Raw genomic sequence first — 14,478 nt, forward strand, 5'->3', positions numbered from 1 at the left:
GCATGGCTTCCCCCTGGCTGAATAGGGAGATGCACCCTAGGTCTAGTCTTTACTCATGTCTTTATATTTTCAGAGCTTGAGAAAAGCCTGTTAATTTACCCCATCCTTAAAATTCCGTGGGCATGGTCTGTATTTCACCAGTAAGATTATTTGGCTGCAGCATTTGTTCCCTCTTTGGGAACTACAGATGCTATGCTATGAGTGGATGCTTTGACTAATTTTACTCAACAGGCATTACAAGATTCTCAAAAAGCTATTTCAGCTCTTAATGCCAAAGAACCACAAATTAGAAAGGTGGTTTTACAAAACAGATTGGCTTTAGATATTCTGACATCTGTGCAAGGAGGAACTTGTGTCATTATTCATACCTAATGCTGTACATATATACCTGATATGAGCACTAATGTTACTCATTTTACTAAACACATGAACAAGATGATTGGGCCTATGGATACTCCTGAAGCCTCAATTGCCTCACTTTGGGAGATAGTAACTTGTTCCCCATGGTGGAAAACTATCTTAATTACAATAATTCTGATTTTTCTATTTTTGCTGTTGGCTCCCTGCATCTGTAACTGTGTAACTGGGTTTGTTTCTAGTCGTATGATGGCTTTTAAGTTACTAATGGTTGTCCAAGCTCCTACTAGAGCCTAGCCTCATCCAACCATTACTTGGGGGCCCTGGATCAGAGACCCTCAATATGAGGGTTAGGAGAATATGTTGCCTCAACAATTTAGGGACCATGCCCCTAAACAGCAGGAAGTAGTTATGGAATGAAAATGAGGCCCCTTCCCCTTGGCAACATAATTCTCCTAAAAGAAAAGGGGGATGAGAGGTTCATTTCCTAGGCAGGTTGATAAGAACTCTAGGGGTCCCCAAGGAGAGAGGGGTCTGGAATTCTCAAGGAGGAAGAAAGGACAAACTTTTTTTTTTCCCCTGTACATTCCTTAGGATTATATAACAATAATCTATCCCACTTAAGCACAGTCTCTGAAAAAAGCCTTCTGTCTAATCCTGTTATCTTAAAATGTAAATTATAGGAGTAGGTCTAGTGAGGTCTTTACAACCTCCAGACATCCTTTTGATTCACTGTAATAACTGATTGGAGAGTGTATATAACTCCATTGCTAACACTAGCAAGGAGGTACTCTTTCTGCCCCCTTCTGATGCCTATGTCAGAAGCTTTCTCTATCTCCTTTATACTTTAATAAAACTTTATTACACAAAAGCTCTGAGCGATCAAGCCTCATCTCTGGCCCCGGATTCAATTCTTCTCCTCCAGAGGCCAAGAATTCTAGCATCTTTTCATGGTTCAACAACAACCTTTCAAGATGAGTTCAATTGTGGGGTAGTTTGAACATTCTTCACATTGCCCTTCTTTGGGATTGGAATGAAAACGGACCATTTCCAGTCCTGTGGCCATTGCTGAATTTTCCAAATTTGCTGGCATATCGAGTGCACCATTTTCACAGATCATCTCTTAGGATTTGAAAGCGCTCAACTGGAATTCCATCACTTCTACTAACTTTGTTCACAGTGATGCTATCTAAGGCCCACTTAACTTGGCATTCCAGGATGTCTCATTCTAGGTGAATGATCACACCATCATTGTTATCTGGGTCGTGGAGATCTTTTTCTGTATAGTTCTCTACATTCTTGCCACCTCTTCTTAATATGTTCTGCTGCTGTTAGGTCCATACCATTTCTGTCCTTTATTATGCCCATCTTTGCTGGAGCAGACTTGAAGAGATACCCCAGGCCCAAGGTAAGAGAAACCCAAGTAAGATGGTAGGTGTTGCAAGAGGGCATCACAGGGCAGACACACTGAAACCATACTCACAGAAAACTAGTCAATCTAATCACACTAGGACCACAGGCTTGTCTAACTCAATGAAACCAAGCCATGCCTGCGGGGCAACCCAAGATGGGTGGGTCACGGTGGAGAGGCCTGACAGAATGTGGTCCACTGGAGAAGGGAATGACAAGCCACTTCAGTATTCTTGCCTTGAGAACCCCATGAACAGTAGGAAAAGACAAAATGATAGGATAAGAAAAGAGGAACTCCCAGGTCATTAGGTGCCCAATATGCTACTGGAGGTCAGTGGAGAAATAACACCAGAAAGAATGAAGGGATGGAGCCAAAGCAAAAACAGTACCCAGTTGTGGATGTGACTGGTGATAGAAGCAAGATCTGATGCTGTAAAGAGCAATATTTCATAGGAACTTGGAATGTCAGGTCCATGAATCAAGGCAAATTGGAAGTGGTCAAACAGGAGATGGCAAGAGTGAACTTCAACATTCTAGGAATCAGTGAACTAAAATGGACTGGTGTGGGTGAATTTCACTCAGATGAACATTATACCTACTACTGTGGACAGGAATCCCTCAGAAGAAATGGAGTAGCCATCATGGTCAACAAAAGAGTCCGAAATGCAGTACTTGGATGCAATCTCAAAAACGACAGAATGAACTCTGTTCGTCTCCAAGGCAAACCGTTCAATATCACAGTTATCCAAGTCTATGCCCCAACCAGTAACGCTGAAGAAGCTGAAGTTGAACGGTTTTATGAAGACCGACAAGACCTTTTAGAACTAACACCCAAAAAAGATGTCCTTTTGATTATAGGGGACTGGAATGCAAAAGTAGGAAGTCAAGAAACACCTGGAGTAACAGGCAAATTTGGCCTTGGAATGTGGAATGAAGCAAGGCAAAGACTAATAGAGTTTTGCCAAGAAAATGCACTGGTCATAGCAAACACCCTCTTCCAACAATACAAGAGAAGACTCTACTCATGGACATCACCAGATGATCCACATCGAAATCAGAAGTATTATATTCTTTGCAGCCAAAGATGGAGAAGCTCTATACAGTCAAGAAAAGCAAGACCAGGAGATGACTGTGGCTCAGATCATGAAATCCTTATTACCAAATTCAGACTCAAATTGAAGAAAGTAAGAGAAACCGCTAGACCATTCAGGTATGACCTAAATCAAATCCCTTATGATTATACAGTGAAAGTGAGAAATAGATTTAAGGGTCTAGATCTGATAGATAGAGTGCCTGATGAACTATGGACTGAGGTTCGTGACATTGTACAGGAGACAGGGATCAAGACCATCCCCATGGAAAAGAAATGCAAAAAGGCAAAATGACTGTCTGGGGAGGCCTTAAAAATAGCTGTGAAAAGAAGAGAGGTGAAAAGCAAAGGAGAAAAGGAAAGATATAAGCATCTGAATGCAGAGTTCCAAAGAATAGCAAGGAGAGATAAGAAAGCCTTCCTCAGTGATCCATGCAAAGAAATAGAGGAAAACAACAGAATGGGAAAGACTAGAGATCTCTTCAAGAAAATTAGAGATACCAGGGGAACATTTCATGCAAAGATGGGATCAATAAAGGACAGAAATCATCTGGACCTAACAGAAGCAGAAGATATTAAGAAGAGGTGGCAAGAATACACAGAAGAACTGTACAAAAAACATCTTCATGACCCAGATAATCATGATGGTGTGATCACTCATCTAGAGCAAGACATCCTGGAATGTGAAGTCAAGTGGGCCTTACAAAGCATCACTATGAACAAAGCTAGTGGAGGTGATGGAATTCCAGTTGAGCTATTTCAAATCCTGAATGATGATGCTGTGAAAGTGCTGCACTCAATATGCCAGCAAATTTGGAAAACTCAGCAGTGGCCACAGGACTGGAAAAGGTCAGTTTTCATTCAAATTCCAAAGAAGGGCAACTCCAAAGAATGCTCAAACTACCGCACAATTGCACTCATCTCACATGCTGGTAAAATAATGCTCAAAATTCTCAAAGCCAGGCTTCAGCAATACGTGAACCGTGAACTCCTTGATGTTCAAGCTGGTTTTAGAAAAGGCAGAGGAACCAGAGTCAAATTGCCAACATCCGCTGGATCATGGAAAAAGCAAGAGAGGTCCAGAAAAACATCTCTTTCTGCTTTATTGACTATGCCAAAGCCTTTGACAGTGTGGCTCACAATAAACTGTGGAAAATTCTGAAAGAGATGGGAATACCAGACCACCTGGCCTGCCTCTTGAGAAATCTGTATGCAGGTCAGGAAGCAACAGTTAGAACTGGACATGGAACAACAGACTGGTTCCAAATAGGAAAAGGAGTATGTCAAGGCTGTATATTGTCACCCTGCTTATTTAACTCATATGCAGAGTACATCATGAGAAACGGTGGACTGGAAGAAACACAAGCTGGAATCAAGATTGCCAGGAGATATATCAATAACCTCAGATATGCAGATGACACCACCCTTATGGCAGAAAGCAAAGAGGAGTGAAAAAGCTTCTTGATGAAAGTGAAAGAGGAGAGTGAAAAAGTTGGCTTAAAGCTCAACATTCAGAAAACGAAGATCATGGCATCTGGTCCCATCACTTCATGGGAAATAGATGGGGAAACAGTGGAAACAGTCTCAGACTTTATTTTTGGGGCTCCAAAATCACTGCAGATGGCGACTGCAGCCATGAAATTAAAAGACACTTACTCCTTGGAAGAAAAGTTATGACCAACCTAGATAGTATATTCAAAAGCAGAGACATTACCTTGCCGACTAAGGTCCGTCTAGTCAAGGCTATGGTTTTTCCTGTGGTCATGTATGGATGTGAGAGTTGGACTGTGAAGAAGGCTGAGCACCGAAGAATTGATACGTTTGAACTGTGGTGTTTGAGAAGCCTCTTGAGAGTCCCTTGGACTGCAAGGAGATCCAACCAGTTCATTCTGAAGCAGAGCAGCCCTGGGATTTCTTTGGAAGGAATGATGCTGAAGCTGAAGCTGCAGTACTTTGGCCACCTTATGCAAAGAGTTGACTCATTGGAAAAGACTCTGATGGTGGGAAGGATTGGGGGCAGGAGGAGAAGGGGACAAAGGAGGATGAGATGGCTGGATGGCACCATGGACTTGATGGATGTGAGTCTGAATGAACGCTGGGAGATGGTGATGGACAGGGAAGCCTGGCATGCTACGATTCATGGGGTCACCAAGAGTTGGACACGACTGAGTGACTGAACTGAAGTGAACTGAACTTGCATGAAATATTCCCTTAGTATCTCTAATTATCTTAAGAGGTCTGCGGGAGTCCAGCTTCAGCCGCCAGGGAATCAGCCTTAATGTGTGACCGGTGTGGGCAGAAGATGATATAGCCTCTGACTCATAGTAGGGAACTACATGTTTATTTCAAGCTTCAGGTTTTCTTTTATACTTTGAAAAAAGCATTAGGTCAAAGATTTGACATTTTTAGTTTCCTCCACCCAGATTTACTGTACTTAACTTGTGATTACAGTGTAACTCATGCTACATTCCTCAGTTTATTTCTTATCTTTCTAAATCCTGTTTGTCCCTAGCATCTTAAGATCTCTATCTCCTAAAAAGGCTTCTAGCTATTATTAATTATTCCTAAACCCTAAACTCAGCAAACTTCTTTTGCCATAAATATTTCCCTCACAAACAGGTCTCAGAAAACAATCCTTCCATGGCCTCAAGCTGTGGCTTACATGCTCATCCTGGAACATTTTTTGTAAAGATCCTTGAACAAATTTCAATGGTTACTTTATAGATCATTTTTCTGGGCACAACTGCAGAAGGCTTTGTGCTTTCTCATGCTTCTCTCAAGCACCTTAACATTCTTTCCAGCCACTTAAACTGATGATAGGAAAGAACAAGTCAGAATCACAAGGCCTAACTCCTTCATCCCAGAAACGTGCCTGTGAGATGAGGAGAGGGGGTTGGGGTCATATCTCCATTTTGTCAGTAATGCCTAATGTGGCTCCTGACAGATCTCTAGTCTTTCCCATTCTATTGTTTTCCTCTATTTCTTTGCACTGATCACTTAGGAAGGCTTTCTTATCTCTCCTTGCTGTTCTTTGTAACTCTGTGTTCAGATTGGTATATCTTTCTTGTTCACCTTTGCCTTTAGCTTCTATTCTTTTCTCAGCTATAGGTAAGGCTTCCTCAGACCACCATTTTGCCTTTTGCATTTCTTGTTTGGGGATGGTTTTGATCACCACCTCCTGTACTATGAGCCTCTGGCCATAGTTCTTCAGGCACTTTATCTGTCAGATCTAATACCTCATGGTGCTGTTGCTGCTGCTGCTAAGTCGCTTCAGTCGTGTCCAACTCTGTGCAACCCCATAGATAGTAGCCCACCAGGCTCCCCCGTCCCTGGGATTCAAGGCAAGAACACTGAAGTGGGTTACCATTTCCTTCTCCAGTGCATGAAACTGAAAATTGGATACCTCATACATGTTAATAACTATGTGCATTTATGTACATTTGAACTAATAGAAAATTTCATTTTCTGCTCTCAGGATGAAATAAGATTATTCAAATTATCATAGAAACATAGGCCCAGCAACAAGTGTAAAATCATCTTCATGGGACAATAATGGGTTCCATTGTGTGTAGTTCTTAGGAAGCAATTGTGAATACCATAGCCCTTAAGTAGAGTTTTGCCAATGGAATGAAGGACAGTATAAAGCAAATTCTTAGCTACACAATAGAGTATTACATAATTTCATGACTGGATATTAATTGAAGATACCATTAATAATTTATATGAAATGGTAATTACTAAATGTGAAATTAAAGTATGCTTTATTATGAATATGATATGTGTAATGTGCTCTTATAGCATTTAGGAACAAATGGAATTCATATTAATATCAGCCTGAATTAAACATAGAAGCAAGTCTCAATTTTAGCCTTTAGTTACTATAAATATAGACCAAATAATGCATTTAGATACAGATTATGGTCAAGAAGTTCAGAAATTAATAACTAAGACAGGGAAGGATATACATATTTAATCACTCAGTCTATTAACATTTGATCATTCAGTTTATAATGATAAAATATTATATTGTAGTAATGACACTTGCTTTTTGGAAAGAAAGCTATGACAGGTCTAGAGAGAATATAAAAAAGCTTCCCTAGTGGCTCAGATGGTAAAGAATCTGCCTGAAATGCAAGAGACCTCTGCAGGGTTCAATCTCTGGCTTGGGAAGATCCCCTGGAGTAGTGGATGGCAACTCACTCCAGTACTGTTGCTTGGAAAATCCCATGGACTAAGAAGCCTGGCGTGCCCCAATCCATGGGTTCACAAAAAGCTGGACATGTCTGAGAGACTAACATACTCACTCAATTTTCTGTGAAAGGTCTATTTAGTCAAAGCTATGGTTTTTCCAGCAGTCATGTACAAACGTGAGAGGTTTTACTAGCAGTCATGTACAAACGTGAGACTTGTGCCTAAAAGAAGGCTGAACACCAAAGATTTGATACTTTGAAATTGTGCTGATGGAGAAGACTCTTGAGAGTCCTTTGGACTACAAGGAGATCAAACCAGTCAATCATAAAGGAAATCAACCCTGACCGTTCACTGGAAGGACTGATACTAAAGCTAAAGGTCCAATACTTTGGCCACCTTATATGAAGAGCCAACTTACTAGAAAAGACCCTCATGGTGAAAAGATTGAAGGCAGAAGAAGAAGGCAGCAGAGGATGAGATGATTTGATAGCATCACCAAATCAATGGACATGAATTTGCTCACACCATGGTAGTGGAGGAAAGAGGAGCCTGGCGTGCTGCAGTCCATGGGGTCGCAAAGAGTCAGACATGACTTAGTGACTGAACAACAATAACAACAACCAGAAATAAGGTTAGAGTAAGAAAAACAATTTGCCTTGCCTCATTTTCAGTTTTGTCACTCCTCACACCAAAATCACCTATAAATATATTTTGTCTCTATATAAATGTCATACTGTAACAACTACCAGAGATTATGTAAATGTTTTCTTCTCTTTAGAAAGTGCTGATGAGATGTTATACACTGGTAAAGATCAAGTTGAAAGTATCTTAAACTTTTAAACCCAAAGACAATAAAGAAAATAAATTCACCAAAAGCATATGCAAATGACCAAACTAAGAGGCCACACACATCATTTAAAATTTAGATAAAAGGACAAATAAAAATTTCAGGGAAATAAATTAAAATTAGAATAGTGTTTCATGATCTCAGCACTTGGTTTATCTTATTTTCTTAGTTCACAGAGGTTTCAGAAACCAACTGCCGCAAAGTCCATATTCCCTCTATGAATAGAATTGCTGTATCTTATACTGGCTTCTTAGAGTAGGGCATGCTAGCTCCACCATTCTGGAACATAAGCATTAAATTACAGGTCAAAGAAACAAAGACTATCAAATGACTGAGGTTCAATTTGCCTCACTGCCTCCTAATCTCTAATGCAATTGGCTAGAGCAGAATTGGAATATGTAAAATATAATGGAAATGGAGGAATCAATCTGCCTGACTTCAAATTATACTGCAAAGCTATGGTCCTCAAGACAGTATGGTACTGGCACAAAGACAGAAATATAGATCAATGGAACAATATAGAAAGCCCAGAGATAAATTCACGCACCTATGGACACCTTATCTTTGATAAAGGATGCAATAATACAATGAAGAAAAGACAGTCTCTTTAACAAGTGGTGCTGGGAAAACTGGTCAACCAACTGTAAAAGAATGAAACTAGAACACTTTCTAACATCATACACACAAATAAGATCATAATTGATTAAAGATCTAAACATAAGACCAGAAACTATAAAACTTCTAGAGGAGAACATAGGCAAAACACTCTCTGACATAAATCACAGCAGGATCTTCTATGACCCACATCACAGAGTACTGGAAATAAAATAAAAAAATAAACAAATGGAACATAATTAAACTTAAAAGTTTTTGCACAATGAAAGAAACTATAAGCAAGGTGAAAAGACAGCCTTCAGAAGGGGAGAAAATGATAACAACTGACAAAGAAATAATCTCAAAAATATACAAGCAGCTCATGCAGCTCAATACCAGAAAAATAAATGACCCAATCAAAAAATGGGCCAAAGACCTAAGCAGAAATTTCTCCAAAGAAGACATGCAGATGGCTAACAAACACATGAAAAGATGCTCAACATCACTCATTATCAGAGAAATGCATATCAAAACCACAATGAGATATCATCTCACGGTGGTCAGAATGGCTGCTATCAAAACGTCTACAAACAGTAAATGCTGAAGAGGGTGCAGAGAAAAGAAAACCTGTTAAACTGTTGGTGGGAATGCAAACTAGTACAGCGACTATGGAGAACAGTGTGGAGATTCCTTAAAAAATGGGAAATAGAACTGCCATATGACTGAGCAACCCCACTGCTGGGCATACACACCAGGGAAACCAGAATTGGAAGAGACATGTATACTCCAATGCTCATCATAGCACTGTTTACAATAGCCAGGATATGGAAGCAACCTAGATGTCCATTGGCAGATGAGTGGATAAGAAAGCTGTGGTACATATACACAATGGGATATTACTCAGCTATTAAAAAGAATGCATTTAAATTAGTTCTAATGAGGTGGATGAAACTGGAGCCTATTATACAGAGTGAAGTAAGTCAGAAAAACACAAATACAGTATATTAACACATATATATGGAATTTAGAAAGATGATAACAATGACCCTGTATGTGAGACAGCAAAAGAGACACAGAAGTAAAGAACAGACATTTGGACTCTGTGGGAGAAGGCGAGGGAGGGATGATTTGAGAGACTAGCACTGAAACATGTATATTAGCATATGTGAAATATATCACCAGTCCATATCTGATGCACTGTGACAACCCTGATGGAAGTGGGGAAGGAGGTGGGGGAGGGGTTCAGGATGGGGACTAATGTACACCCTGATACATGTCAATGAATGGCAAAAATCACTACAATATTGTAAAGTAGCCTTCAATTAAAATAAACAAATTAATTTTAAAAATAAGGTAATTAAATAGGAAACAATCTCTGGGTGAAGCAATTCAAGAAGAAAATGTTATTTATGCCTGAATTCACTAATTACATTATCATTTCTATAAATTTAATCAAGACATCTAGGTGTTTTCAGTGTTCATATTTTAAGTCCACTCGAGAAAGATGTTTTAAAGAAACTATAGAAGCTGACTTCCCAGTACCTAAAGAATTTTAAAACTTCTTGTGCAGTCATTAGCACATTTAAATGTTTGTCTGAGTATTCACCAATGGCTATTTTACTAGTGTATTTCAGTTCAGTTCAGTGTCTCAATCTTGTCCAACTCTTTGTGACCCCATGAATTACAGCACACCAAGCCTCCCTGTCCATCACCAACTCCCGGAGTTCACTCAGACTTATGTCCATCGAGTTGGTGATGCCATCCAGCCATCTCATCCTCTGTCGTCCCCTTCTCCTCCAGCCCCCAATCCCTCCCAGCATCAGAGTCTTATCCAATGAGTCAACTCTTCGCATGAGGTGGCCAAAGTATTGGAGTTTCAGCTTTAGCATCACTCCTTATAAAGAACATCCAGTACTGATCTCCTTTAGAATGGACTGGTTGGATATCCTTGCAGTCAAAGGGACTTTCAAAAGTCTTCTCCAACATCACAGTTCAAAAGCATCAATTCTTCGGTGCTCAGCTTTCTTCACAGTCCAACTCTCACATCCATACATGATTACTTGTAAAATCATAGCCTTGACTAGATGGACCTTTGTTGGCAAATAATGTCTCTGCTTTTAAATATACTATTTATGTTGGTCATAACTTTCCTTCCAAGGAGTAAGCGTCTTTTAATTTCATGGCTGCAGTCACATCTGCAGTGATTTTGGAGCCCCCCAAAAATAAAATCAGACACTGTTTCTGCTGTTTCCCCATCTATTTCCCATGAAGTGATGGGACCGGATGCCATGATCTTCGTTTTCTGAATGTTGAGCTTTAAGCCAACTATTTCGCTCTCCCCTTTCACTTTCATCAAGAAGCTTTTTAGTTCCTCTTCACTTTCTGCTATAAGGCTGGTGTCATCTGTGTATCTGAGGTTATTGATATCTCTCCCAGCGATCTAGATTCCAGCTTGTACTTCATCCAGCCCTGCGTTTCTCATGATGTACTCTGCATATATGTTAAATAAGCAGCATAACAATATACAGCCTTGATGTACTCCTTTTACTGTTTGTTCCATGTCCAGTTCTAACTGTTGCTTCCTGACCTATATTAGGTTTCTCAAGAGGCTGGTCAAGGGGTCTGCTATTCCCATCTCTGTCAGAATTTTCCACAGTTTACTGTGATCCACAGAGTCAAAAGCTTTGCATAGTCAATAAAGCAGAAATAAAAGTTTTTCTGGAACTGTCTTGCTTTTTTGATGATCCAGCAGATGTTGGCAATTTGATCTTTGTTTCCTCTGCCTCAACAGTCTCTTCTGTCCATGGGAGTTTCCAGGCAAGAATGCTGGAGTTGGGTGTCATTGCCTTCTCCGTCCTCTGCCTCAGGGATCAAGACCATCCCCATGGAAAAGAATACAAAAAAGCAAAATGGCTGTCTGGGGAGGCCTTACAAATAGCTGTGAAAAGTAGAGAAGTGAAAAGCAAGGAGAGAAGGAAAGATATAAGCATCTGAATGCAGAGTTCCAAAGAATAGCAAGAAGAGAAAAGAAAGCCTTCCTCAGTGATCCATGCAAAGAAATAGAGGAAAACAACAGAATGGGAAAGACTAGAGATTTCTTCAAGAAAATTAGAGATACCAAGGGAACATTTCATGCAAAGATGGGCTCGATAAAGGACAGAAATGGTATGGACCTAACAGAAGCAGAAGATATTAAGAAGAGGTGGCAAGAATACACAGAAAAAGTGTACAAAAAAGATCTTCATGTCCAAGATAATCACGATGGTGTGAGCATTCATCTAGAGCCAAACCTCCTGGAATGTGAAGTTAAGTGAGCCTTAGAAAGCATCACTACCAACAAAGGTAGTGGAGGCGATGGAATTCCAGTTGAGCTATTTCAAATTCTGAAAGATGATGCTGTGAAAGTGCTGCACTCCATATGCCAGCACATTTGGAAAACTCAGCAGTGGCCGCAGGACTGGGAAAGGTCAGTTTTAGTGTATTTAGTTAAATTCTGACTAGAATTGAAAATTGAATACCCAATTTATAGTCTGCAGTTGTTCTCAGACATTGTATCCTGAAACCCTTTTACACTCTTAAAACATACCCTTATTGATACATATAATATTATACATTAAAATTTCAAATTTTAAAATAATATATCATTTAATTTAAAATAATAACAAACCAATTACCACATTGATAAAACATTTTTTATAAATATATCTTTATCATTATACAAATATTTTGCAGGACTTATCTCTGATTTAATAGATTTTAGTTAGAAATTTACACTTGGTTCTTTATGCATTCTCTTGCACTCATTGCTTTGGTTGAATTGAAGCGAAGTGAAAGTCACTCATTGTGTCTGACTCTTTGTGACCCCATGGGCTATACAGTCCATGGAATTCTCTAGGCCAGAAAACTGGGGTGGGTAGCCTTTCCCTTTTCCAGGGGATCTTCCCAACCCAGGGATCTAACCCAGGTCTCCCACACTGCAGGTGATTCTTTACCAGCCAAGCTATCAGAGAAACCCAAGAATACTGGAATGGGTAGCCTATCCATTCTTTACTGAATGTTCCAAACCCAGGAATCAAACTGGGGTCTTCTGCATTGCAGGTGGATTCTTTACCAACTGAGCTTTCAGGGAAGCCTGTTTGGTTGAAACACAAATAGAAATTATGACTGCCAGGAGCCAGCACAGGAGATCCCACCCATGACAAGGTCATGCAGAGACCTGACAGGCAAGGCAGATCAGGACTTGAGGGACTCCCTGGACCAGCTCGAGCATCTACCCCAAACCAAAATCTGTCTGTCTACTGTTTACTATATTATGCCTTTCACCAACTCTTCTGACATTAACATGGGGCTATCCCCGACCACCTTTCTCTGGAGAAAATCAACTTAGGACTCTAGTTGATAAGTCTCCTGGGCATGAAAAGAGCATTTCAATTCAAACCCCCCTGTTAGCATTCTAGCTTGTTTGGCAGGTTTATTCAGACTCTTGCAACTATGCATATGATTGTTCACAACATCCCAACCATGACACAAGAAGCTTAAGCATTCTAAAAATATATAGCCCTTCGAGGGGTGAAAAAGTTTTATTAAAATAATACTGGTGAAGAATTTCATTGTTGAGCCAATGCTTGCTGCCAAGTTCCTATATCCCTTATCAAATTGTGTGCCTGGGAGTGCATTAGTTAATATAGTTGTAATGTAAGAAAAACAAGTAGTAGCCTTGGTATTAACCACATCAGACCTTTGAGCTGATAAGTTCTTTTTTTTTTGCTGTTGTAACCCATTGCACCTTTGCTCCATGAGAATGTAACTCTGTTTAGTACTTTCTGAGGCTGACACAGATTAGAGGTATAAAGAAAAAAACACTTCAAGGGAAAACAAGTTTTCTGGTTGATCAACCTTTATCAAAAAAGGGTCATAAAATGTCAACAGGCCTCCAAGGCTAGAAGATAATGTACACAACATAAGACCCTTGTTTATGGGAAAGGTATGCAGAAAAAAATCCTGGTTTCGATAAGGGCAAAACTGCTGGAGTGTTTGAGCTGACTCTATATGACTTTACATCTTTCATTTTCCTCTATGTACAAGTCAGGGTATAATAGCCCCTTTTGAAAATTAAGTTATGGGCCTCACTCACCAAAGCTTGGTCTCCCCGTGTCATTCTTTTGCCAATGCTGTTCATCTTGAGGGTATCCCTGGACTCTGCTGAGGCTGGACCCCAGCATATGACCTCATAGAGATTTTTTTTTTGAAAAGGAACTTTTTAATAATATTTTACAGATGATTATGAATATCTACCTTTGATACTACATCAAAATTCCCAAGTGGTAGTTTCTTAAAATGGTGCTTACCATGCAGAATCAGATCATATGGCTAACATTAAAATCAATTAGTCTGGTTTTGGATCCATTCATCCCTTTGCAATATCATGAGTTGTTCATTTGTGAAATAGTTCACTGAGTTATGCAGAACATCCAAATGTTGACATATCCTTAACATGATATTATGATATCAAAAACTCACATTCAGGAGCACCATCACCAGTATCATAAGTCTTTAGATATTGAGAAGCTTTTGAGCTCACAGTGGTAGATATATTTTCCAAATTTCTAATTTTCACTTTAAAGTTTAAATTTTATCACTGAGAAAAAGTAAATTAAGTTGCTTTCCTTTAAACCACAGGGTTATTTTGTTCATTTTTGACAAAATGTCTGTCAAATACCCATGGATGAATGAACATAGTTGTTCTGCCCATTGCTTAAGTAAAAATAGTGATCCTCAAGAAAAGTCACTAGTTGAGCTCACAGCAATAACAATTGTATAATCACTTTCCTATAAATAATTATTTAATTTCAGTATTGAAAACTAAGGGTTTTATGAACTTCTAAACTTGTCACACAAAATATTTAAAAGAAATATATTCTAGAGTTGAGTTTTTTAATGAATATTATTTAACTTTTAATCAAAAAAATTCTTGAGTGAAGCTATTTGT

General features: G+C 39.3%; 1 pseudogene; it reads left to right on the top strand.

The window, feature by feature from the left end:
* LOC128070096 (kinetochore protein Spc25-like) overlaps positions 1 to 14,478 on the top strand; it is a 114,707-nt pseudogene that overhangs the window by 4,493 nt on the left and 95,736 nt on the right.

The sequence above is a fragment of the Budorcas taxicolor genome, chromosome X (assembly GCF_023091745.1).
Source record: "Budorcas taxicolor isolate Tak-1 chromosome X, Takin1.1, whole genome shotgun sequence".
Taxonomy (NCBI): domain Eukaryota; kingdom Metazoa; phylum Chordata; class Mammalia; order Artiodactyla; family Bovidae; genus Budorcas; species Budorcas taxicolor.